This window comes from Macaca mulatta, chromosome 2 (genome assembly GCF_049350105.2).
Source record: "Macaca mulatta isolate MMU2019108-1 chromosome 2, T2T-MMU8v2.0, whole genome shotgun sequence".
Lineage (NCBI taxonomy): Eukaryota > Metazoa > Chordata > Mammalia > Primates > Cercopithecidae > Macaca > Macaca mulatta.
In genome coordinates, this window is record NC_133407.1 from 54,297,548 (window position 1) to 54,324,154 (window position 26,607).

Here is a 26,607-nt window from a genome sequence, read left to right on the forward strand (position 1 = left end):
TTTTTTTTTTTTTTTAACGCTTAAATATTTCTTGACTGTTATTCCCACCAAACCTCAGGTCAGTTTTTGTCTGTGTTCCCTGCCTTCAGTCTGAGTCCCACCCACAGGGTGTGTCCTCCACTTACCCGTGAGAGGAATCCCTCTAAAATACAAGCAGCACTATGTCCCTTTTGTGGGTCTCTAACACTTACAAGATAAGTTCATGGTGTTTAATTCCGTGGAGTGCTCTGTTATTTGACACCTCTTCTTCCGCCACTATTTGCCTTGGTCTGTATGTCACAGCAACACTCAACTGTTTGAACTCTCTGTGAATGTCTGTGGTTCTTGTCCCCTTGTTTGCGCTTAAGATCTTTCCCCTGCCTAGAATAGCTCTCTGGAATAATTTCTCTTCTCCTTTCACCTGGTTTATCCTGAATTTGAATTGCATTTTTAAAAATTTCAGCTATTTGTATACTTGCTTCTCAGTCTTTATTATATCCACATGCCACCTGATCTGTTTATATCTGATATTTATGTATATGGAATCACCTTAAAAATTGTTCACCATCATCCTAAGTAAAAATAACTTTGAAGTCACAGATTTTGTGATTCTTTTAACTTACCTTGAAATAATTACATAGCTGTGTAATAAATTTGTCTGAGTTCTATTTAACCTGTGTGTTTATCATCCCTGTGGAAACATACTACTTTCAGATGCAATTGGCCCGCCCTTTCTTATGGGAGCTTATTCCTGGACCACCCATCCCCTCCCTCCCTATGCAGGATAAACTCACCTTCCTCTGTTCCCAAACAGTACTATCAATATCTCTATTCATTCATTTTTCTGTCCATCTCTTTATCCAGTCAACCAACTAATAATTTATTAGTAACCTTCTAGTGTTAAATACTGTGGGAGGTACAACCAGGAGTAGTGCTTAACCTGTTTGTGCCTAGTGTTCCATTATTGGCACACTAAGCTCGTGGGAGTTATTTATATCCTGTTGCTCAAGGTCATTGCCAAGGTCTGATTTTTCACACAAAAAAATTGCAACCTCTGGCATAAATACTGATTTTTAATTGTCTGCCAGTTGTTTCTCCCAACTAGATTGTGTGAGCTGTTGAGAGCCAGGGCAGTGTCTTAAGTTTGTATCTTTGGCACCTGACATTTTTATTCATTTAATTAAAAGGAATATAAAAGTAAAGATGTGTTGCTTCCTTAATTTTCTCTTTCAAGTTTTACTTGTGTTTCATAAATGATACTTCTAAACATTCATAAAGGCCAGAGTGAAAGTAAAAAAGTAAAAGTTAATATGTTCATTTTTATTTTTGAAGGCTTATGATGCATAAAAAAAGACTGTCTTTTGTACACACTCAGTTTGCTATGCAGGTGTAAGTTTGTTCATAGGTAATCTACTATCTGCTAGAATTTGTCTAGAAAACCTCGAGTTAAATGTGTATATTTTAACCAAAACTGGTATTTGGGGTTGTGTGGATCAAACCTGGTCCAATTTTATTGATTTAAACCAATGACTGTAGTGTTAAAAGGAGCATGTACTACATTAAAATGACATAGAGAATGTGTATATATTTAGGGGAATGTTTATTCCCCTAAAAGGGAACTTGCCCTTAAAATAAATATTACATGTCGTGAGCTAAAGGGAGAAATTATGTTGCCTTAAACTAAAGTCCCTGTCTTTTGAGTTCAACACTCTTGGAAAATTGTAAGGAAAATGTATTGACAGAATCTACTAGCATGCAGCAAAGGATTTCTGGAGATCTGGGGTCATGAGAGGCACCCTGTATAGTGAGATAAATGTCAGTGTCTGGGATTTAAGAGCCTGTTCTGAGAAAAGTAAGCCAATTTAAATATGGAGAGTGTATTCCTATAAATGCGTTAATTGAGAGGCACATATACTGCACTCAAGTTTCGCACTGTGCTGGAAACCATTGACTGTCCCAGGGGCCTTCTGCTCTTACACCTCACTCCAGTTTAGAGTGGAGCAACAGCAGCATAAGGTATGCATTTTAATATGGCTTAGATCGTGTTCATTTCCAAACACACCATCTGTTCTCCCACTTCTGGCCTTCGTTGGGCTGTTTCCTAAGCCTGGCTTGGGCCCTCTTAAATTTCAACTTTTGTAGAGCTTTCTTTATGTTCTTCCTGAGAATGAATGGTTTTCCTCTCTCTGAATTCCTATAGTGCTTAATTTAATTCTACTTCGGACACCCCTCAGGCTTTGTACTGTATCACAGATGGTGATGGCTGTGTCTTCTGGTTTTTTCTTTTTTTGCAAGGGGGATGGGGGGGTATGTTGCTGATGTTGCCCCAGTCTCGTTCATGGAGTCATTTGGCCTGTCTGGGGAATGGGGTGGGACAGGTGACTTTTTTGCAACCTCTCTCATCCATATTGCCAGGCTGTCCAGGATGACTTTCTGGGCTTGAAACATCATCCTTTTGCTGAGAGCAATTCATGGACACCTGACTCCTAAGACTTAGCTCCACTGAAAAAAGTCTTTCAAATCCAAGAAGGTGATTTAATTTAATCAGTGGGGACCTCCACTACTTTTTTTTCTTCTTCTAGTCCAAGAAATGGATATGTTTGATATACCTTCTTTTTGTTTTGGTTTTTTTCTTTTTTTTTGTTAAACTTTTAAGATTTATTAAAGTTAAGCATTTGTGTACTTTAAGAAACAATTTTTAAAAACTTATGAAAAAATCGAAGTCCATACCCTTTTCTTATGCCCTAGTAGCCACCTTTTTCCTTTTAGCTATTTCCTTTCAGCCATCTCTTTTTCCTTTTAGCTATTTTTAGGTATTAGTGCCTGTATTTCTTACGTAACTGGAGGTTCTTGGCTTTTAATAGTGTCTGTTGACTTCCTTGTGTGGAAGATGAAGATTTAGCTCACCTTGCATGTTTCCCTTTACCTAGATAATTATGTCCACAATTTTTGGATAAATCAGCATCTTTCATTCACATAACTAGTGCTATATGAGCATTATTTATAGCAGAGGCTTAACATTTACGTTGGAAGGATTACAACTCCCTAATTTCATCTAGTGACCAGGGGGAAACCTTGCTGTCTTGGTCTAATGAGGGCAGGCTTCCCTCTGGGTTCTGCCTGCCCATTTCCCCATTTATAATTAGTTGAGATATGTAAACATGCTATATAAATATTAGTTCTTATTGTTTCAAAATTATAACTTGAACCAAACCTTATTTAGTCTAGTTCTTAGCTATACATGTATGTGTAAGCTTAAAAGTACTTTTGTGAACAGCCGCATTTAGAGAGAAATGTGAAGTCCAAGTGTGTGTTTATGTATATGATAAAACTTTTTCAGCATAGATGCTTCTTAGCATTACAGCTCAACAGGCAGAGAAGATTTGTGTTGACAGATGTGCTTGTTATTAATAACTTTGTGTTATATTTCACTGGAGAGACCTTCTAGCTTACCAGTTTTAGGCATTTTGCTTTTGGCAGATTGCAATTATTGCTGTCTTATAAATATCACATACATGATATATATACACACTTCCAAAACTGTGTTTTTCATTCTTGTCTTCCTAGTTGAGACTTGTCTGCTACCAAAAGTCTAAGTCAGATTCTGATACTTTGCCTTGCTGCTCTTCTTTTTGGTAGTTTTCCCAGAAACCTTATATTATACTTAACAATATAAATATAGTATTATACTGACAATAAGCAAGGCCTTTGCTTGTATTCATTTAAAAATGTAGACAAGCACTTAAAAGATAGGAACTTTCAAGTCACAAATAGGCAGGCTGAGGATTGGCTTATGGAATTGATGAAACTGTTGGGAGACCAATTTCATGTAAGAATGAGCAATCTGAGGATAGAACTAACAGCCAAATAACAGGGGATGTGAGAGGGATACAGTGACTTCCATTTGTTTGTAAAAATGCTGTTTTGGGATTTATACTAATGGGTACCCTTCATGTGTGACATACAGTGTGACTTAAATATCTACCTTAACTTTTACAGTAGTTCAAAAGTTGGGGGAGGAAGTTTCTAGATAATGAGCATCCAGTAGAGTAGATGGAAGGTCCATGGCAGTTAAATTGCTCAGCAGAAAAGGCCAGGGGGAGGGGGCCAGGGTGTACGGGGAGGCAGTTTGGGTATAAATGCCCATCAGCTGTGGTTCTGCCATGGCTGGGGAGGGGAGTCTGTGCTGCTGTGGGCCTTTGCAGACATCTCTAACTCAACACATGCCTTTTTTCCTGCAGCTTCCTTTCCGTAAGGGAGCTCAGAAAGTCTTATCAAAACTGGCCCCTGAGATGAAACCTTTGCCATCTTAAGCTAGTGTTTTATCCAGGACAAATGAAGAAAAAAATACAGCAAACTTGTTTACTCCAGCATGGAGACAAAGTCAGGATTAGATTAATTGTGATTCTTTGCAGTTAATGCTGTGTAACATGGCATATGGAGTTAAATTTGGATATAAAAGCCAGCAGCTCTTCCTCTTATAAACCAGGGGACCTCGGACTAGTTATGTAATCTTGCTCAATCTGTTTCCCCATCTGCAAAAAGAGTCTAGTACTACCTGCACTGTTAAAGTTGTTGGAAAGTTTAAATCATGTAAGATGTATTTTCTTACTATAATGCCTAGCTCTAGGGTCAGTAAATGGTAGGGTCTCTTTTTACTATGACAGGCTAATTGTTGATTTACAATGCTTTCAAAACTGCATTGTTGGACATATGCTAGACAGAAATAGAGTGCTAGGCTTTGTGTTTTTAATGAATGTTAAATGTTATGGAAAGAGCCAAATTTGAGTAGGTCTTTGACCCAGCCACTGTGGTTATAGGAAAGCTCTTTTAGATACATAGCCATACCTACCTCACGGAAAGTATTTTCAAATTATAAATATAATACAAGAGAAAATAAGATCTCATATGCAGTACCCTGGTAAACTCAAACCATTAAGGATGGGGCATACATGATGGAGTGCTTCTCGGAGCTTTACATTTTTGCCTCAACATGCCTAAGGTAATAGGAGATACTCTTGTTTGTGCTTTACTGTGTGGTCTCAGTAAAGAAGGGATGGAGACACATCGGGGGTCAACCAGAGCTGGTGGTCTTTCCCTTGGCCCCCATTGCCAGTCCCACCCTGTCTCCACAGGGAGTGCGAATGAGGATGGCTCCATCTTTCTTCCCTCTTGTCAACCACAGAAATTTCTTAGGGTTCAGCTATTTTTTTTCCTAATGTAGGCAAAACATGTGGTCCTAAAGTACCTCTCCATTGTCAGAAATCACAACAGACTGCCACCCTACAGGAAAGACCAAAGCTTATTACACTAATTATATTATTTAGCAATGTCAAGATGAGTTTCTCTTATTTTGAGATCTAAGAGATGCCAAATTATAGTAAAGGCAGGAAGCATTTATTTTTCTTAGGTAAGGAGAACAAAAACTCATACAAGCAGAGCATTTTTTTAATATTTTGTTAGTTCAGCTGACTGGTTATTAATCCATTCTGGTTTTTTTTTTTTTTTTTTTTGGTGGGAAATGACAGAGGTTTTTTTTTGTTTGTTTTTTGTTTTCTAAATGGGTCATAGGGGAAAATAATGTTTGAATTTGCTAAATAATCTCTTGCCATTTGCCAAATCAAATATCACTTATCAAGTTCACATATGAAGTATGTGTGATTTGCCAGGAGTTAGGATACTTAACCCTGTATTAGAAGCAAATAGATTTAAAAACAACAGAAAAGCAGCACATGATATAGCTGCTTCTGAGATACAAGAAATGGTGTAGTTTTAAAAAGAAATGCTTACAAGATATTTTAGACATTTTCAAGCTGTTAAGTTTTCTAGAACCATTTGGAATGGTTTTGAAGTGACCTCGCCTGGAAAGCATCTTTATGTAGTTTCTTTCTGCATACCATTCATTCTTCAACTTCAATTTAATTCTCAGTTTACTGTATGCCAGTTGGCATGTTGTAGTTTAAATATTTTCAGAACCTTTCCACTGCGTATTAATCTCTTAGACAGTTGAAACATTTGTTGACCTGTAGTCCTGTTTTTTAAAATTTTTTATGTGACAGGCAATATGTCTGAATGATGAAGAGCATTGTCTCCAGAATAGATTGCCTTAGAATACTGGCTAAGTTACACATTAGCTCTGTGTCCTAGGGCACATTACTTAACCTCTCTGTGCTCCAGCAGCCTCATTGTTAGGGGAATCTGTACAAAAGTGATTATAATATCTTCTTCAGAATACTGTTGTGAGGAATATTGTTCTGTGTGCCTGACACATAGAAGAGAAAAATAAATATTGTCTGTCATCAGTATTATTTCCTATATGGAGAACTGAAAGGAGCGTCAAGATTTGCATTGTGTGGGCTTTCATAAAAGATGATTGCTTGGAGAAAACATGGTTTTGAAATTCAGTATAAACATGGTATTTATGGACCTATATCTCACAACAGTTTTCCTGTAGCTTACATTTTAGACTACCTTTTGTTCAAGTGTCATGTGAACCACTTGGCTTAGATGAGATTCACACAAATTTTTATATTCTGAGTTCCTCCTTCTCTCTTCCTACTATAGCTTTTGAATGGCAATTAATATTTGCTGCTTCCTTCCCCACCTTCCCTCTCTAGCTGCTTTTAGGCATTTTTTAAATAGACAACATAAGAAAAAATTTGTTTTGGCCACAAGTTCAATTTTTCTGGCATAAAGCTGTATTTATTTTTGACATTCCTAATTAGTGAAGGTGCAGGCCCAGTATTTATACCATCCCAATCTGTGGGTCCTTGTGGTGCTCCAGGGCATTTACAGGCAAACTCTTGGGATTCATTTTCTTCCAGAGGCCCAAAGTGGGAGTTCTGATATGGTATGAGGCCACTCTGCAATGGATTAGAAAGATCTGGAAGCTAGATGGGAACTAGCTCGGGCATAATCAAGTATTCTAGACCCTCACAATTGTTGCTGTCTGATATAATTTCACTAATTTCATAGTTCTTCTCACTTTCTTTAATTCTGTATGTTGGCTTGTTGCTGACAAAGTAATTTTTAGTACTTTCTAATGTGGTCATTATGTATAAACCAGGTGACAAAAATTTTCTGTTATTTTCTTGAAGAATAAAATGAAAAGACTGATTTGTGAAATGCTGTCTGAGGCTGGCCCTGGGTTAAATTCCAGGGTATTCCTTGCAACAGGACAATGAGAATTTTCACATCCTTACTGTTTTTTTGAATGACTGCTAAATCTCTAGAGCTGTGGTGCATCCTCAGGAACTTGGGGATTTTCCTTTTCTACCTCTGTTCACTTTAGATCTAGCCTCAACAATTAAATGTCCTTGGGCTTTTTAAGAGTCCAGCCTGATCAACATGGTGCAACCCCGTCTCTATTGAAAATACAAAAAAAATTAGCCAGGTGTGGTGGTGTAGTCCCAGCTACTTGGGAGGCTGAGGAAGGAGAACCGCTTGAACTTGCGAGGTGGAGGTTGCAGTGAGTGGAGATCACTCCACTGCACTCCAGCCTGGGTGATAGAGCAAGACTCTGTCTTTTAAAAAAAAAAAAAAAAAGCCCTTTAGGGTCAGGTCTTTGCCTACCCTAAGGTAGAGGAGGCTTTGTGGACAGGAGCTGTGGATTCAGGTGTGTGTGTGTGCTGTTAGCGTCTGCAGGCTTTGCCTTTGCCACCTGTGAAATGGTGCTGATAAGTGATGCTGCACACACATATGTAATATATGTATATTTACTATTAGCAATAAATCAAATTTAATTTTTAAAAGCATTTGGGAAATGACATACTGTAAATGTACTGGAATAAGAAGAACCTTTCTTAACACATGGACTGGAAGGTTCACCTAAGGTGGTGCCTCTGCATGTTTCAACTCTTTGTGTTTGGTTAGTTATCCTGCTGTAGGATTACGGCCACACAACTCTGAGAACAATGGTTTCTGTGAGGTCCTGTCAACCTCTGGCTTTCCTTCAGAAATAGGCACTCTTTTTGAACTATGCTATATTTTTCTTAATGCCTTTAAGATTTAAGGAGGAATTTTCTAATCTGAAGTACAGAGCCCCAGGAAGTACTTTGAGTGAGATTTTATTCACCAAAGGCTTAACCAGTACTGATTTGGATAGGGTGGTCTTCTAACTTATTAGTCAACCTGGACACTTTTGAGAATGAAAAGAGGCTTAATTATAATTAATGTGGACAGCAGGAGTGAACTGGGTCTGTCTTAGGCAAACTGGGGTATGTGTTCACCCTAAGAATAGGTAGACTCTGGATAATCAGAATAAAATTTTCAAATACTGAAATTTTTTTGCAAGCTCAGGTCTTCATAAACATGTTAAAATGAGCCTCAAGATAGGTAAGTTTTACTTTGTCCCTCTTTGTAGTGAATGCTACTATGTGCAAATTTATTGAGCATCTACTGTGAATAAGTACTCTGTCTTAATCTTTGGGAGAATTCTTCCACTTAAAAGAGCTCACAGCATTTCCAAACAAAAGTTTGAATTAGAGGCCTGGTTTATAGTTCTTGCCCCAGTGCATTCTTTTTCTACTCTGTTTATTCTGTTTTAAAGCTGATTCCTTTATGACGTCTCTGACTGTGTTAGTTCATCCTGCTCTGTCCTTTCTGTAATCCTTGTATTTTTCTTCTAAGTTTGGAAACCAATCCCTTTTTGGTATGTGATAAATATTTTTTTTCATGTGATACATAAAAGATTTGTAGGCACTGTGAAGTGGGGAGCTCAGGTTATTTTCTGTTTTGTTTTTGTCAACCACAGCATTCAGCTCACTGCTGGGGATATGTTGATGGGTGGGACTGGGGACACCATTGGTGGGGTTGGGGTAGCAGATCATGAGTGTGTTTCAGTTGTGAAAAGAATGAGGGCTAGTAAACTTAATGGACACGATGTTTAAAAATAAAAAAAAAAAGCCACAACATCACTTTATCTAGCCTAATGAAATTGTATGGACTCTCTGTTAAGAGTCGATATAGCCAAAATGCATTATGAACTTGTGTTAACCTCTCATTTCCTTCTTAATCTAGGTCTACTAATATCTTTTTAAAACCAGTTTTTGTTGTTGTTGTTGTTGTTGTTTTTTGAGACAGGGTCTTGCTCTGTCATCCTGGCTGGAGTGAGGTGGCATGATCGTGGCTCACTGCAGCCTTAAACTCCTGGATTTAAGCAGTCCTCCCATATTAGCCTCCCAAGTAGCTGGGACTACAGGCACATACCACTGTGTCCAGCTAATTTTTAAATTTTTCATAGAGATGGGGGTCTCACAATGTTACCCGGGCCGGTCTTGAAGTGAACTCAAGTGATGCTCCTGCCACAGTCTACCAATGTGCTGGAATTATAGACCTGAGCCACCGCACCTGGCCCTAAAGCTGGTTTTTAATGACATTTTACATAAGTACAGCTCAATGCTGACCGGCTTTATTTCCCAGTGATCACTTTTCTGAGGTTTGTAGATATTTGGACCTAGACTTTAAAAGGTAAATAACTGTATTTATTCTTGTAAATAACTGTAATCTTTTTTTTTTTTTTTCTCTTCAGAATACTGTTCCTGCCTTAGTTGTACTCAGACTAAATTATACTCAAAGCTGAGACATCTCCAGTAAAGGCAACATTTATCTTTATCTTGATGGCATCACATCCATTTTTCTGGCCTTCCAGTTTCCATCTCCCCAGACTGATTTCTTTGATGGTGTTGGGTGTGTATGGTGTCTTTCATTCTGTGTGTTGCAGGGCAAGCATGGCCTGAGGATCCCTGTGTGTTTAACAATGGAGTGTCATTGGCATTTATTTTTTTGGAGGAGAAGCATCTTGATCTTCAGGGCCATGTTTATGCATTTAATTCTGAAATCACAGGGGGTGCAATTTTATAAACTAAATTATACTCTTCCCCATTCTCTTTTGGAAATGCCCACGAATGAGACAGATTAGAGAGGTATTTTGCATGAATGAATGATGGAGAGACCAAAAAACCCCAAAAGGCAGAGGTGGAGATACATTCACAGCCACTGTTTTACACTAATATCAAGCCAGTTTCTAATCTAATAGGATATAGATGTGATAAATATTTGCAGGATTAAACTGATAGTCAAGTGTAGCCTACCTGAAACTGTGGAGGGTAGGAGGGATGGTGGCCATGGCTTGCTAGGTAATTCATGGGTAAAATAATGGAGATACAGCCATTAGTTTTCATACATTACTTCTGTTAGAGAGGTTGGTTGCTTATCTTCAGAATAAAGTAAAAATGCTGACATAACTCCTTAAGCTGGTGGTTCTCAAAGTGTGGTTCTTGGGCCTGGATCAGCATTACCTGAGAACTTGCTGGAAATGCAAGTTACCCAAGACTCCAAGACACCTCCATTCTTGAAACTCAGCCTCTGGGGAGGGGTCAAGGGGTACATGGTGTTGTTTTGTTTTGTTTTGTTTTAAAGACAGAGTCTTGCTCTGTCATCCAGGCTGCAGTGCAGTGGTGTGATCTTGGCTCACTGTAACCTGTACCTGCTGGGTTCAAGAGGTTCTTGTGCCTCAGCCTCCCGAGTAGCTGGGACTACAGGCATTTGTCACCACGCTTGGCTAATTTTTTTGTATTTTTAGTAGAGACGGGGTTTCACCACATTGGCCAGCCTGGTCTTGAACTCCTGACCTCAAGTAATTCACCTGCCTTCGCCTCCCAATGTGCTAGGATTACAGGTGTGAGCCACTGCACTCAGCTGAAGGGGTACATGTTTTAACAAACATGTTAAAGTTTGAGAATCATTGTTAAAACAACAATTTTTAATAGCTTTGTGTTATGAATACCTTTTAGAATTTGATGAAAGTTACATAGCTAGAAAAATGTACAGACACATTTTATACACGCAGGGAATTCATGAACTCTCCTGATTAAGTCCCCTGTTATAAAGGAAACATTTTGGTTTCAGAATGTATCCCATTAGAAGTATTACATTTTAAGTCATACTAGTGATAGTTTGGATTTGAGAATTTGATTATTGTTCATCTCCAGTAGCATAAGTAGCCCTGGACTGTGGTTTGCCCCCAACTTTTTGTGGGGAGCATTTGCACACTGAGGTATCTCCAGACATTAATGCTGGGCCCTGTGGTGAATGTAAAATGGTACCTGTAGGGTGGCCCTGACACCTGGTTGGCAACAGTGGGTGCCTGCTTGCTCAGCCATAGACTTTACATAGTTAAGCCTTTTGGAGGTCCCCGTGCCAGCCACAGTGAAGGGAATTTGGTGAAGCCTACGTTAAAAACTTAGTTTGTAGGCCGGGCACGGTGGCTCAAGCCTGTAATCCCAGCACTTTGGGAGGCCGAGACGGGCAGATCACGAGGTCAGGAGATTGAGACCATTCTGGTTAACACAGTGAAACCCCGTCTCTACTAAAAAATAAAAAAAAAACTAGCCGGGCGAGGTGGCGGGGCCTGTAGTCCCAGCTACTTGGGAGGCTGAGGCAGGAGAATGGCTTGAACCCGGGAGGCGGAACTTGCAGTGAGCTGAGATCAGGTCACTGTATTCCAGCCTGGGAGAGCGAGACTCTGTCTCAAAAAAAAAAAAAAAAAACAAAAAAAAAACTTAGTTTGTATATGTATTTTTTAAATTTACTAAGGGATGCATGGGCAATGTAAATATGTTAGAAAATTCAGAAAAGTAGAAAGCAGAAAATTTAAATCACTGACAGATTTATTCTTGGGTAACCAGTTATTTTGTTGCAAATGGTAAAATGCACTAGGAAAATAACAGGAATAATAATAATACCTAAGACTGACTAAATTTTTATTGTATGCCAGATACTGTTCTAAATTCCTTATTTATATTAACTCATTAAAACCTGATAGCTTCTACATAAAGTAAGTCCTGTTAATGTCTCCTCAGTTAAATGATGGAGGGCAGTGAGGCTTGGTGAGGTTAAGCATTTTGCCCGAAGACGTAGCTGGTAAGGATGTGAGTTGAGGCAGGGGAAGCCATAGTTCTCTAGGGCGTCTTAAACATGTACCCTCTGCTGGTCCTTAGGAGGAAGAGAAAACACTGCAATGAATGACTGTTGCGTGGGGTGGCATTGGGGAAGAGACCCATGTAGGAGTACATGGGGTTGATGAGTGAGTATTAGGACATGTCTGCATGGGCGAAGTGAGTGCAGAGATGAACCAACAGCTGAGGAGTGTGCACCGGCCCTGTGCTTTTAGGATGGCCCAGCACCCTTTAGTGATTTGGCTAATCAGCCTCACCTTCAACGATCTTCCATTCCCTTGTCATCAGCATGTGAAACTGCTGAAATAATGCCGATTGAGTGGACCTTCCCAGAGTGCCTTAAACTTATGAACATCTGTTTCATTTTAAACTGGATAACATTGCATTATTATAAACATCTGGAACCAGAAGGAAATGTACAAATGTAGTGTTCACAATTTGCTATCATAGTGAGGGCTGACAGAATTATTAGTCACTGAGCCTTTAAATAACATTTGTTTGTAAAGTTGTTTTATTCTTTGGTTTTCAGTTTAATGCCAACTTGGGTCATATCAACTTTCCAAAATGTCATGAGCTTTGTGTGTGTTATCGTTAATTTAATTTTCCTTGAAATTCCCAGAACATCAAATGGAAGTTTTAAATTTTTTAAAAGTGTTATTTGAAAGAAAGAATGCAAGAACAAATTGCTTTAACATGTTCAGTGAATAAGGACTCATCTCTAAGGGATTAATGTAATACAGAGATTAAGAATGCAGGCTACAGGGTTGGAATTCCTGGATTCACGTACCACACCCCACTTATCAGCTCTGTGACTCTTGGTAGAATACCTAACTCATCCGTTAACTGGAAATAATTCTCTTTATCCCATAGGGTTGTGGTAAGAATTCAGTGAGACAGTACAAAGCAGTGTTGAAGTCAGTCAGGGCTAAAGTGTGGCATAACCTTCAGTTAATGTTAGGAATTGTAGAAAGGCAGATAATGATGGACAGAGTCTTAGATCTCTTACCACCACTCCTTCCCTCTCCCCTACCCACTTAACAGTATATCATGGTGGCTTTTCTATTTCAGTTTTTAAAGTTCTACCTTTTTCTTTTGAGTAGTTCCACTTCATTTCATTGAAGAAAAGAATCATGACCATTTTTCTGTTACTGGACATTTGGGTTATTTCATTGTTCACTGTTTAAAGATCTCTGTACTTGTAGTTTCTTGTTCCCTCCCACATTCCCCTAAAATCTTTGAAGGTTGTGTTTTGAGATTGGTCTTCAGTACAGCTGCTGTAATTTATTTCATTATTTTGTAAGCACTTGTTTGCTGTGACATCAAAAAGAGTTTGCGCTCACTTCGCATAAAATTAAGTAATTATTGGACATGCCGTCTTTTAAATGGAAGAGCTGAACTCTTTTCAAGAGGGCAGTAGGAGTGTATTTTGTCAGTTAGGAAAGAAGAAATCGCTTAAGAGCTTTTATTGAAAACGCCTTATGGCCTGTCTCAGAAATTCAAACCTAAGCTCATTAGTTGGTTTATGATTGTGTAAAGCGCACATCTCTAAGATAACCATAACTCGGTATGGAGAGTTTTCTCATTTATAGTTGATGAGGTTTCTTTCCCCTGAAATTGTTTCTCCTCAAATTGCAGTTTAGCTTATGTATTAAAAACTGCTCAGTCATAATCAGTGCTGGGAGCAGGAGCCTCCTATGACCTTCCTGCCTGTGCCGGCGACCCCAGCCAGCTGCAAGAAGGAGCTCTAAAAAACTGAGTCTTGCTACTCCCTTGCTCAGACCCACCCAGCGTGTGTGTGTGTGTGTGTGTGTGTGTGTGTGTGTGTGTGTGTGTGGTCTCATCACACTTAGAAAACATCCAGGGTTTGGTCATGGCCTGCATGGCTCTACATGACCAGCTGGCCCTGCCAGTTCTCTGACTGTACCTCCTGTGGCCACTGCCTTGCCCTTCTCTTGTAGCCACACTGGCCTTCTTGCTCTTGCTCCTCTACTTCAAGGATACCACACCCATCTTCTGCATTTGCTCTTCTCCCTCTCTCCCTTATTTCTGTTCTGATCTCTCATCTTCCTGATGATTTCTTCCTCTCACCCTATTTTCCGGCACTCCTCATTATGTCTTGCCTCCAGCCTGCTAGATTATTCTTCAGGGCAGAACCACTCGTTATACTGTGTGTTGCCAGCACCTAGAGCACTATCTGGCACAGTGGACGTATTCAGTTAATAATGGTTGAGTGAATGAAGGAATAAACAAAGGGGCGCTACTCATAGAATATAATGTATGATGCTGTATTTTGAGACTTTGAATAGTCATCATGGAAACTGAGTAGATCTTTTAGCTTTTCAAGTTAAAGAGGCCAGGAAAATGAAGCTGTTCACTTTATTTTTCCCAGCACAGACATGGAATTTCTGAGAATTTTTTTAAAAGCAGAAGTTTCACAGACTGATTTCTCTTTTTTGAGTATCATTATCTTCTGCTTCTTTACTCTTATATTTGTATCTTACACCATGAGAGCCTTTTCGAGTCTTTATTCTCATCTCAACTGCCCACCTGCCGGCCACTGCCATCATCCCCCCATCTCTTCTCAAATCACTGATGACAGATTTTCAGTATATTCAGGGTTTCTCCCTAAGAAAATATGCAGTATACAGCAGGCTCATTGTAAGAATATTCCTTCTTATACGGAGGAATCTGAGTGGGTTTCAAAATGTTTCTTGGGTGGCTTCTGGCAGTCCTCATAGGCCGTCTGGGGGTTTCAGGGAGATGGATGGTGTCCCCATCTCAGTCTCACCAAGAGTATATTTCTGGTTTTGTTTTATGTATTAGTAAGATTGTGTTTGTATAAAAATTTTCTCCCTGCAAATTAAAGTCAGAGCACCTATGAAATTGGAAGGCTCTCTTGGTCCTTTTCAGGGAATCACAGAAAGTCTTGGAACAGGGTCTTGTGGCCTTGAGAATTGAAGATGGCAGGCAAAGGGCATCAGTGCTGGGCAAGTCTGACTGGTTCTGGTCCAAAGAGGCATTTAATTGTTGTCTCTACCTTCAAGTTGCTCAGTTACAAGAGTTCCTGAGCTACTGGCCTAGATTCGACTTGGCAGTGTGCACAGGTGCCCTTGACTTTGCTGCCGTCTTACTTTCCCCTCTTTCAGTTTCCCTTTCTCCTCAGTGCTTTTGTTTGCAGCACAACATTGTTATGGCAACTTGATGCTAACGAGGCTCCTGCCTCTGTGCGTTTGAGGAAGGCTCATCCGATTTCTGTTAAATAAGTAGATTTCCCTTCATGACCTCAATTTCCAAGGTATTCAGAATCTTCTATTAAAACGAGTACATTAACTTATCAAAGCCAAAATGTTAACAAATTTGTGAAGTATTTGAACTCTATCACTGCATGTATCTGGAAATCTCAAACAGAAGAGACTTTTAGGATCACATTTACAGTACCACCCAGATAGAAAGCAGTTTATTTTTGAGTGAACGAACGTAACATTAAACACAAGTTGCCTAGACTCTCGACATTTTTAAAATTATATTTTTACAGAAGCTGTTGTATAATAGTGCAATCCTTTTTAAAAATCCCATTTCAATTTTGACTTCCACCTTATCGTTAGCTATAAGAGATGGGGGTTGCTGTCTCATTTTCCTTGAATATTCTTTCCTATTCTAGTACCTTGAAGATTTTATGTAAATGAAGGAGTGGATGAGCAAGTGATGTGAACTTATCGTAGAAAGGAACTCTAGCAATGGGAGGAAAGCTTTGGGACTTGGCGTCTTGGCACAGGGCAAAATAAAGCATACATGCAGGAAATAGTTAGCTGCCTGGTAAGAAGAAAGACTAGGGTCAGAACAAAAAAGTGCTGTAGATGTCCTATGAAGGAAAAACGTCCTTCTCCTGGGAAGGAATTGGTATGCTGTCATGCCCGGCGTACTGTAGGATTCTGTAACTTTTATAAACCCCCACCTTCACAGGAAGTCAATCCAGTCTCTCCTCGGGTGTTTTCAGTATGGTTTATAATGGATTTTATGGGATGTTTGGATTTACGTTATACATATTGTTGACAAATTGTATCTATACTGTAAAATACAAAAGAATTTTTCCTAATTGAAAATTGTCTGGTCAGCTCATTCTAGAGTGCATTTCTTGCATGTTAGAGTTTCTTACATTCTTGAAGTGAAGTTTATTTTGACTGTTACAAGAACCATTAACTAAACACTTCATGGAAGATGTGACTTATAACAGTATTCCTTACTGGGAGGTTTTTGCTTGCTTTCTTCTTTTTGACCTTTGGCTGTGAAAAGGATTGTACATTGTCATTTAGAAAGGCATAACATTAATGAACTGCTATTAAGGAAATAGTCATTGAAATACTTCATGAGAAAAGGAATTTAAGTGTATAACAATCAAATTTAAGTAGCTAATCACAAATCCCCTTTTTTCTTTAAAAAGACACAATATCAAGGTTATATGGTAATTTCTCTTTTTTCACCCTAAATTCTAACCCACTATTGATTATCTCTGAAATGTTAGCTTGTGAATCTGAATAATTGTTAAAAACAGAAAAGTGCAAGCTACAAATGAGAGCCTAGGTCCTTGCTTAGATGTAAATAGTTTTCCTATAAATTAAAAAAAAATTTTTTTTTTTTTTGAGACGGAGTTTCACTCTGTTGCCCAGGCTAGAGTACAGTGGTGCAATCTCGGCTCACTGCAACCTCCGCCTCCTGGGTTCAAGCTATTCTCCTGCCTCAGCCCCCCAAGTAGCTGGGATTATAGGCGCGTGCCACCACACCTGGCTAATTTTTTTTTTTTTTCAGTAGAGATAGGGTTTCACCATGTTGGTCAGGCTGGTCTCAAACTCCTGACCTCATGATCTGCCCACCTCAGCCTCCCAAAGTGCTGGGATTACAGTTGTGAGCCACCGGGCCTGGCCTCAAACAGTTTTAAAGCCACCCAAATCCTATAAAATAATGCCAGTATTTCAGGCTGTAGAAAATGTCTCTTGAGAGTGATATCTTGTAACATGTATTACTTATATATGTAAGTCAGTTTTCAACAGAGCTGCTGTGAATTACTGTTTTATGGCCTAATTCATTAAAAAGAATTGCCTAATTGTGTTGTCGAAACTTAGGCACTAAGGCAGAGTAATAAGAAAGGGAACCTTGCTAAACATGGAGTGTGTTTTGGCTGAATAATATCAAGGAAACAGCTGTCAACATATAGTGTTTGAGAATAGCTTTTTAAAATTTCTTTGTACGTAGAGTATTTTTATCAATTGCTAAGTACTTATGAAATGCTCTATTATCTTAATTTATGAATTTCTCCAAATGCCAGTAAAATGGACAAGGGTGATTTTTGCTCTTTTCAGTCTTACGCGTTCTTAGTAAAGTCTCAAGGAAATAGCTGGAAATGCTCTATTTTAATATGCATTGGGTGGTAGTCTTTAAACAGTAGGAATAATTCCTTTTATGTTTTGAGTTGACATGTCTTCAATACAAAGCATTAGTAAAACATTTTTTAAAGCCACCTAAATCCTATAAAATAATGCCAGTGTTTTAGGCTATAGAAAATGTCTCTTGAGAGTAATATATTGTAACATGTATTACTTATACATATATAGGTCAGTTTTCAACAGAGCTGCTGTGAATTACTGTTTTATGGCCTAATTCATTAAAAAGAATTCAGTCTATGCTAATGACATGGTAATTTTCTAACATATATACAAAGAAGAAGAAAATATGGTGAGCATACTGTTCTCCATTTTCTGTGCTGAGTTAAACTGCTATTTGTACAGAAATGAAACTGGATTATCCCTGCCCTAGTCAAGGCATGTCCTAGGGCAGGACCAATAACATCAGTTCTAAATAGAAGCTTCCGGGTTTCTCCATTTTGTCTAATTTGTGAGTTCATTCCTATTAGTGGTTTTTTAAATCTAGAATGTTACTGAGGCTGAGCATAGACCCTTTAGTAAGCTTTGAAAACACATTTCTTCTAAGCTATAGGGCATTTGTAAGTGAGTCAGCAGTGTATACAAAGCACTTGTCCTCTGCAGAGAGATATTAACAGATGAAATGGAGGAATCAAGGAAGCAATTTAAGATGTATCATAGACCTAAAGGTAAAACTAAGACCACAAAGCTTCTAGAGGAAAACTTTATATAAAATGCCTTCCCAACCTTTGATTGGTTTTTTAGTGTGCAAAATTTCTTAGCCACAAAGCAAAAAAAATTTAAGTTTTCTGAGCATCTTCCTGACGAGAAAAAAGAATTGTGGTCTGGTTCTTGAACTTTCCCAGCAGTGTGACCCCCAAAACCAAGACTACTTCCTGCTTTGAGACCAGAGGAGACATTGGCCTCTCTGGGCTTGCCGAAGAAGGGAGAAAAAGAACAGAAAGAAGCAATTGAATATATTGATGACGTACAAAAGGAAATGCAGGCTGGGCACGGTGGTTCACGCCTGTACTCTGGGGGGCTGAGGTGGGTGGATCACCTGAGGTTGGGAGTTTGAGATCAGCCTGACCAACATGGAGAAACCCCATCTCTACTAAAAATACAAAATTAGCCAGGCATGGTGGTGCATGCCTGTGATCCCAGCTACTTGGGAGGCTGAGGCAGGAGAATCACTAGAACCCGTGAGGTGGAGGTTGCAGTGACCTGAGATAGCACCATTGCACTCCAGCCTGGGCAACAAGAGTGAAACTCTGTCTCACAAAAAGAAAAAAAAAAAGAAAAAGAAGAAATTCAGAGACTTAATGAACAAGCCAGTGGGGAGATTGTGAAAGCAGAACAGAAATATAACAAATTCTGCCAACCATTTTTTGGAATAGGTCAGCATCGATTGCCCAAATCTCAAATTTTTGGGTAACAGCATTTGTCAGCCATCCACAAGTGTCTACATTACTTGGGGAGGAAGACAAAGAGGTACTGTATTATTTGAAGAGTTGAAGTGACAGAATTTGAAGGTATTAAATCAGGTTACAGAAAGATTTTTATTTTGATGAAAATCTTTAGTTTGAAAATAAAGTTATCTCCAAGGAATTTCATCTGAATGAGAGTGGTGATCTATTTTCAGAGTCCACTGAAATCAAATGGAAATCTGGAAAGGATATGATGAAAAAGTTCCAGTCAAATGCAGAGTAAAGTCAGCAGGAAGAGGCAGCACGAAGAACCAGAGAACTTCTTTACCTGGTTTACTGACCGTTCTGATGCAGGTGTTGTTGAGTTAGGAGAGGTCATCAAAGATAATATTGGCCAAATCCATTACAGTACTACTTGGCTTTCAATATGGATGATGAAGAAAGGGAAGGAGATGAAAATGATGAAGGATGGGAAGATATTGATAAAGAAAGGGGATAAGGATGAAGGTGAAGAAGATGAAGATAATGAAAGGGAGGAAAGAAAGGGGGATGAAAGAGACAATGACTAATAGAACACTGATAGGTTCCAACTTTCCTTTTTAAAAATTTTCTCCAGTTCCTGGGAGCAAACTCTGTGTGTGTGTGTGTGTGTGTGTGTGTGTGTGTGTGTGTGTGTTTTCTCTTGGGCTCGGTTGCCTTGTTCTTGAGGTCTCTTTTCTCTACACCATGGTTCTCAACTTATTTGGGGGGAAAATAACTTGAGCAGAATACAATGGGGAAAGAATTTCTAACTCCTTTCTGTTCCAAATTCATTTTTACCCCTTCTTGTCTGAACAAAAACTGTATGGATTCAATACCACTGAACTCTGTGGGGAAAAAAGAAAAACCTCCTTTCGCTCTGCTGGAAGTTGGATGGCGCTAAGCCCGTGTGTAGTAGTGCACAGAATTTTAGCACTTTTCTTCCTTTCTCTGTGTATTAGGCTCAGAACACTGTGTCTTTGTGTGAATATGGATAGTTAGCATTTGCCAACGTGTATCTGTCTACTTTCTCTTGTTTACAAAAAAACAACAAAAAATGGGGCCATGTAAGGTCAGCAGAGGGTGAGTTTGAGATGTCTGGGTGGGTTAAGCGTGTATTTTGACAACATGGCTTTTCCTTTGGAATATTTAATTGTGATGTTTATTGGACATCCTTGCAGTTTAACATGACATGTTTAAAGTAAGTTTTCTCCTAATGATGACTCTTGCCCTGCCACTTGATGGGACAATCTGCAGAACCTGCAGGATATTATTTAGAATTCACATTCTCTATTGTACTTTCGTTCCTGTCCATTTTAAAGTTTTATTTTTATTTTACTGGAAAGGAAAGATGACACTTAGTTTTAAATGTTAAAAGTGTACAAGTCGCTTTGTTAGAATAAAACTAAATGTGTACACATACCCCAAAACCAAAACAAAAACCCCAAATTTAAAACTTTAATTTTTTTTTGTAGACACCATTAAGAAAATGAAGGCAAGCCGTAGATTGGGGAGTAAATATTCACAAAAATATCTCTGTTAAAGGCTCAGACTGTTTAAATAATTTTCATTACTCTGTAATGAAAAAACAAACTCAGTTTCTTAAAAAAATGCCGAAAAGATGCAAACAAATACTTTACAAGGGAAGCTGTTTGGTCAAGGAGCACATGAAAAGATTCTCAGCCTCATTTGTCAACAGGGAAATACAAATTAACAATAAGGTAGTACTTTCACCTATTAGAATGGAAAAAAAAAACTTGACAATGTCAAGAATTGACGAGGAAATAGAATAATTGAGACTTTGGTATATTTTTGGTTGGAGTGTAAAATAGTAAATCTACTTTGAATAATAGGTCACTTCTTATCAAGTTAAACATGTTGCTTCCTTGTGACCTTATAATTTCACTCCTAGGTGTTTACCCAGGAGAAATGAAAGTGTATGTCCGTAGAAAGACTTACATTAGAATATTCATAGCAACTTTTTTCACAATAGCCAAAAGTTGGGAACAACCCAAATGCTCATCAACAGATTAAAATGGGTGAACAAATTGTGGTATACTCATAGAATAGAATACCATGTGGTGATCCAGAGGGTGATACATGCCAACAATATAGATAAATCTCAAAACATGGCTGAACAAAACAAGTTAAATCTCAAAACATGTTGAACAAAACAAGTCAGACACAAATGACTATGTACCTTGTGATTGCATTTCAGTGTAGTTCTAATACTGGTAAAACTAAGCTCTAATGAGAGAAATTAGGAACGTAGATGGCTGTGCCTAGAAAAGAGAATGATTAAATTTTTGTGATGGAAATATTTTTTATCTTAATTGAGGTGGTGATTATATGGTGTCAAACCTTGTTGAATTGTACACTTAAAATCTAATTTTCATTTATTGTATGTGGTTTATACCCCAGTATAAATTAGTGAGGGGAAAAAGTCAAAGGCATAAAACTTGCTCTTGAAGCAATATGGATGTTGAGCATACACAGAGCAGATTGTAATGTGTGTGTAAATGGTATAGGATGCTTGAGAGAGGGCAGAAATGGCAGGGAGTGTGTACCGCATGAGCTTGCAGGAAAAGGCAAGATAAACAGAAAAGGCTTTCTGGACAATAGATGGTTTGTGCTGTGTTTTGAAGATGCAAAGAGGTAAATGTTTTTAGGACTTGGGGAGAAGATTTCTCAAATAGGGTCAAGGTTTCTCAAGTCAAGAGGTCAAGATAAAAATAAAACAGGACATGTTTTTGGGCCAATAAACATAAATTGAAGTAGTTTTCCTACTCAGTGTATCATTCCAATAGTGTCAGTCTATCATTTCCCATATATAAGTATCATGTCCCTCTTTCAAGACTCATCTTCATTCTGCTTCTGTTCTCCACGTGCACCAGCACACAGTGGTTTTTCCTCCCCTCAAATTCCCATTTTTTAACTTATAAATTAAAAGCGCCATTTAATTTTTCTTAGATTATATCCTGTTTTTCAGTGTTATCTTCTTACAAAGTGCATACTCAGGAGAGGTAGTTTGTCCTCTGCCACAAGTAAAATGTTGAGTATACAACCACATTCTGGTTAAGATTTGGTGGGTAGAGGTTGACAGATGTGCAGGAGGTGGGGACATCTGTGGATATGGACTGAAGTGTGGAGTTGTAGATTTTCTTCTTTGTATGAGGGTTAATGGCTCTAATGTTTTGGCTCTCAACTATGTACCACGCATGATAACTCTTACAGTCATTCTTCTAGGTAGATATTTTTGTTCTGTTTTCTACAGATGAGTCAACTGAGCAGGGAGAGGTTAAGGAACACACTGGAATTTTGAATGCAAGTTGAGTATCTCTAATCCCAAAATCTGAAGTCTGAAATGCTTCAATATCCGAAACTTTTTGAGGGCTGACATGACTTTCAAAAGAAATGTTCACTGGAGCATTTCAGATTGGGGATGCTCAACGGCTAAGTATAATGCAAATATTCCAAAATCTGAAAAAATCTGAAATCTGAAACACTCCTGATCCAAAGCCTTTGGATCAAGGAATATTCAACCAGTATATCTCTTTGGCTTCCTTTGTTCTTATAGTCATCAGAGCACCACACTATGTTACTGGGGAAGAAGATGATGATGGCAATGACAGCAATAAACATTGATTGTGGTTTTTTTTTTGAGAAGGAGTCTTACTCTGTCGCACAGGCTGTAGTGCAGTGATGCGATCTCAGCTCACTGCCACCTCTGCCTCCCGGGCTCAGGCAATTCTCTTGCCTCAGCCTCCTGAGTAGCTGGGATTACAGGCACACACCACCATGCCCGGCTAATTTTTTTTTTTTTTTTTTTTTTTTTTTAGTAGAGACGGAGTTTCACTATGTTGGCCAAGCTGGTCGCGAACTTCTGACCTTGTGATCCGCCCGCCTCAGCCTCCCAAAGTGCTGGGATTACAGGCATGAGCCACCACCCCTGGCCTGATTCTGTTTTTATGCCAATTACTGTTCTGGGCAATTTATGTATGTAACTCATTTAATCTCCATAACTTAGGAAAATGATGTATAGAGTTAAGTGACTTTATTAAGGTTGTATCAGAATAAGTGGTAGAGTCAAGATTTGAAGCCAGAAAGTCTGATTCTAGAATGCACACTTTTCATTATTATGCTATATACTACTTGGCATTGTATACGTAGGGACTGGTTGTCTTCCTTAGAACAAGGCATATACTGTTTCTTAATTGGGGTAGGAGTGGATTTAAATAAAACTTGGTGATGCAGACTGTTGTTTTCAAACCATATTTAGTTAGTTATTTAAGACCCTCATTTTTGTCCATTCATATAACATTTATTGAAAATTTCACTGTGTTATGAGGCTAAGACAGAGTCTGTTCTTTTGAGGGCCTTTAAAGTCTAGGAGTGGGTCTGGATTTTTTAAATCACGTGGCTTCTAAAGCATTTTAAAATTCTCACGCTACTTGAACTAAACAGAGAAACTGGATTTGACTGGCACTGTGCTGAAGTCATGGCTCCTGAAGGAAAATTGGTGCAGGTATCTAATGAACCAACCCATACTCAGAAAAAAGGCCTTGCTGCCCCAAAGCCAAAAGATTAAGCAATGAATGTGCACTTTGTATTTAAAATTAAAATAATGTATTTAAGGTTTCTAAAAATAATTCCTACTTAACCTGTATTTTTCCTTAACCAACTTGCCTCAGTAGTACCAGTTATAAGGACAGCTGCTGTGTATCAAACTCAGTGATAACAGGGACAAATGGTCTGACATCTTAGGTTTTCTTTTTATCTCAGACCATATCCTCCCTCTTCCTTTTTTCACTTCTATAAAGGTAGTGCTTATAGGCATATTTATAGTGGGGAAAGAGGCAGTGAAATCCTTGTGCAAAAACATAGGTAGGCAGTTTTAGGGGCCAGGAGAGAAAGAACATTCAACACTAAAGGCCACCTCCTAGGACATTTAACTGAACTAAGTATCGTTTTTCATATTCTATTTTTGTCATCTGTACATGCAGGACTATCAGCTCCCAGCTGGATTAAGGTGAGGGATTTGGATCTAGTCAGTAAATGACTTCTGATGAGATTGGAATCATCTCCAAATCCCCATTAAGGAAATAAAAATGTAATCTTATAATATGCCCAAAGATTGTTGTCATAACTGAATGACTATTAATTCCTAGGACTGATGATGTTAAGGTTTGTTGATGTGTCTGTTAGAATGTAAGCTACAAGAGGCCCAGAACCTTTTCATCACACCATCCCTACTATCCTAGAATGTTGGCTGCCTCATGGTAAGGAATCAGTGTTGAATGAATAAATGACTGAAATATCTCTAGAGTGAGAAGGGAATTTCATTCATCATCTGTAGCAGGATGGAAATGTTCTTAGATGAAGCCTTGTATGAGCTCTCCTGCCAACCTTTGACCTTAGGGCTGGACTCACTAAGAAGATTGCATCAGCAACAGGTGAGTTCTTTCCAGCCAGGTATCTCTCCCACTATAGAAGGTGGCACATTTCCCATCTGCTTGGTATAAATGGCTCCTAGAGTCTAGAAGCTTTGAGTGATGTGATGAAAATAAGTGTGTATGATCCTGGAAAGTTTCGAGGATCAGATTTTCTTTTTTCCAAGTGATCACACCACAAGTGTACGGATTGCTTTGGGTCAAACCTCAGAAGTCAAATAATTGATTTTTTCCTCTTTTCTTTGATACCTTAACCTCAACAGCAGATGTCATATAATTGGGTAGAAGCCACCACAACTCTCTGCCTGTTCTCTGAATGATGAGGGGTCAGAACATGATATCTAAGGCCTTTGATGTTTTTCAAAAACAACAGATGGGAAGTTTCAGTGAAGAATAAAAAGCTAGCAATTTAATTTATACCGAGTAAAGACAAAAATTTCAAAGGAATTTAATCAGATCTAAAAACATATGACCAGTATTTCACTTTGACTTTAAAAGAACAGGTGGATTGAGAAGCTTTGCTGTGGTAAACTTGGTTTTTCAGTGAATTAATGTAGCTGAATGATTACTATAAAAATAGCGTTCATTAATTACTAGTTTTATGCTTTTTAAGGGTGCTAGGGAGGAAAATAAAACTCCCTGTAAAGAAGAACCAAAAAATTCAGGAAAGAGGGTTTTGGAGACCTGATTCCTCACACTACTTAGGAAGCTGGGAATTTAAAATAGATTTTATATAGTTTGGTTGTAGGTATTTTTTCTTATCAAGATAGGATATTTGTGCTGAAGCTGATGTATCTAGCTGGGCTGCTCAGACTTTTAGGAGGCAATGCATCTTTTAGTATTGCGGGGTGATGGTGGGGAGGCTATGGGTGTAGCACCAGAATACAGCAGCAGACTTGAAGCTAATTTGAAGTCCCAAGCAGTAGACAGCATCTGACCACTGAAATGCCTTCTTAGCATCCAGTATGAACTGGCAGGGTGATCATGCTGATGACCATAATTAATTTATTGTACGGTCAAGGACACTTTTGAGATAGAAAGGAGGCACTGTTTTCAATTATGCCCAGACAATAGGTAAAAACTGGAGCTGTCCCAGGACACGGGGTCACCCAAAACTGAATGTGCAACAAAATTACCTGGAGGGCTTGTTGAAACAGATTGCTGGGCTCCACCCCCATTGTTTCTGATTCTGTAGGTTTGGAGTCAATAATTTGCATGTCTAACAAGCTCACTGGTGATGTTGATTCAGCTGGTCTAGGCCCTAGACTTTGCGATGCACTGCTCTACCCAAACAAACTTGGCAGTATTGTACTGATATAATTTTCAGTTAAATGAAACTCTCCTTATTGTTCATCATCCTCCACTAGACAGCCTTTGGCGGCTGAGGATGCTCGTGACGATGGCAGAATATGCTTGTGTTGGCGTCAGCCTACTTCCTGGACTGGTCTGTTTTTGGTATTCTAGAGACCGCTCACACTGGGAGGCTGAAACAGCTCACCTGTGACCGACCTAACTTTTAAGGAAATCCTGGAGCCAAATGGAATAAACCTGATGACTTCTGAGTTCTCAGAGCCTTAGGCTTAGGGAAGCCTCAACATCTAAATTCACTCTAGAAGCACTTTATAGAGTGAACGTTACTCTAGGGAACAGTATTCTTCTGTTCAGCACTTTAGAAGCATCATAGGTGTAGTAGGAAATATCTGTCAATCTTCCTTTTTTTTTCTTTTGGTCGTAAATAATATGCTTAATCATGGGGATAATATAGTCTTTTTATTTTTAAGCATTTATTCATTATTTTGCTCACTAATTAACTAGCTTAGATTGAATGAGGAACTTGTAGACAGTTTTGTTGGTAAGGCAAATGCAACTGTGGAATTCCTCTGTACATAAGTGGGTCCCAAAGTGTGTCTCAGGTCAGCAGCATTCAGCCTCACCTGGGAATTTGCTAGAAATGCAAATTCTTAAGCCCCAGCCTAGTCACACTGAATCAGAAGCTCTGGGGGGGATAAAGCCCAGGGAACCGTGTTTTAACAAGCCTTCCAGGTGATTCTGATGTGGGTTAAAGTTTGAAAAGCAATATTGTAGCTAGTTTTATGTTATATTTTTCCCTGTTTTGATCTACAAAGGTATTGAAATATCTGAATTATGTTTCTAAGTAGTCTGATATCTAATTACATAAACATTTACCTTGATAAAATTAGTTTTTATAATGAAAATAATGATGTCAGACCTTATTTACTGAATACTTTTTATACATACAATCATGCACTGCATAATGGTATCTTGGTCAGTGAAGAACTGCATATGCACCTGTAGTCCCATAAGATTATAATGAGTTGTATAATGGCGTGTGCTCTAT

General features: G+C 38.6%; 2 protein-coding genes and 1 pseudogene across 4 annotated transcripts in view; 2 read left to right on the plus strand and 1 right to left on the minus strand.

The window, feature by feature from the left end:
• The window catches only part of MED12L (mediator complex subunit 12L), a 337,419-nt gene that overhangs the window by 155,021 nt on the left and 155,791 nt on the right, over positions 1-26,607 (plus strand). The window lies entirely within an intron of this gene.
• P2RY14 (purinergic receptor P2Y14) overlaps positions 1-26,607 on the minus strand; it is a 59,988-nt gene that overhangs the window by 31,018 nt on the left and 2,363 nt on the right. The gene's annotated exons all lie outside the window — the stretch shown is intronic.
• On the plus strand, positions 17,997-19,436 carry LOC144338951 (protein SET-like; annotated as a pseudogene).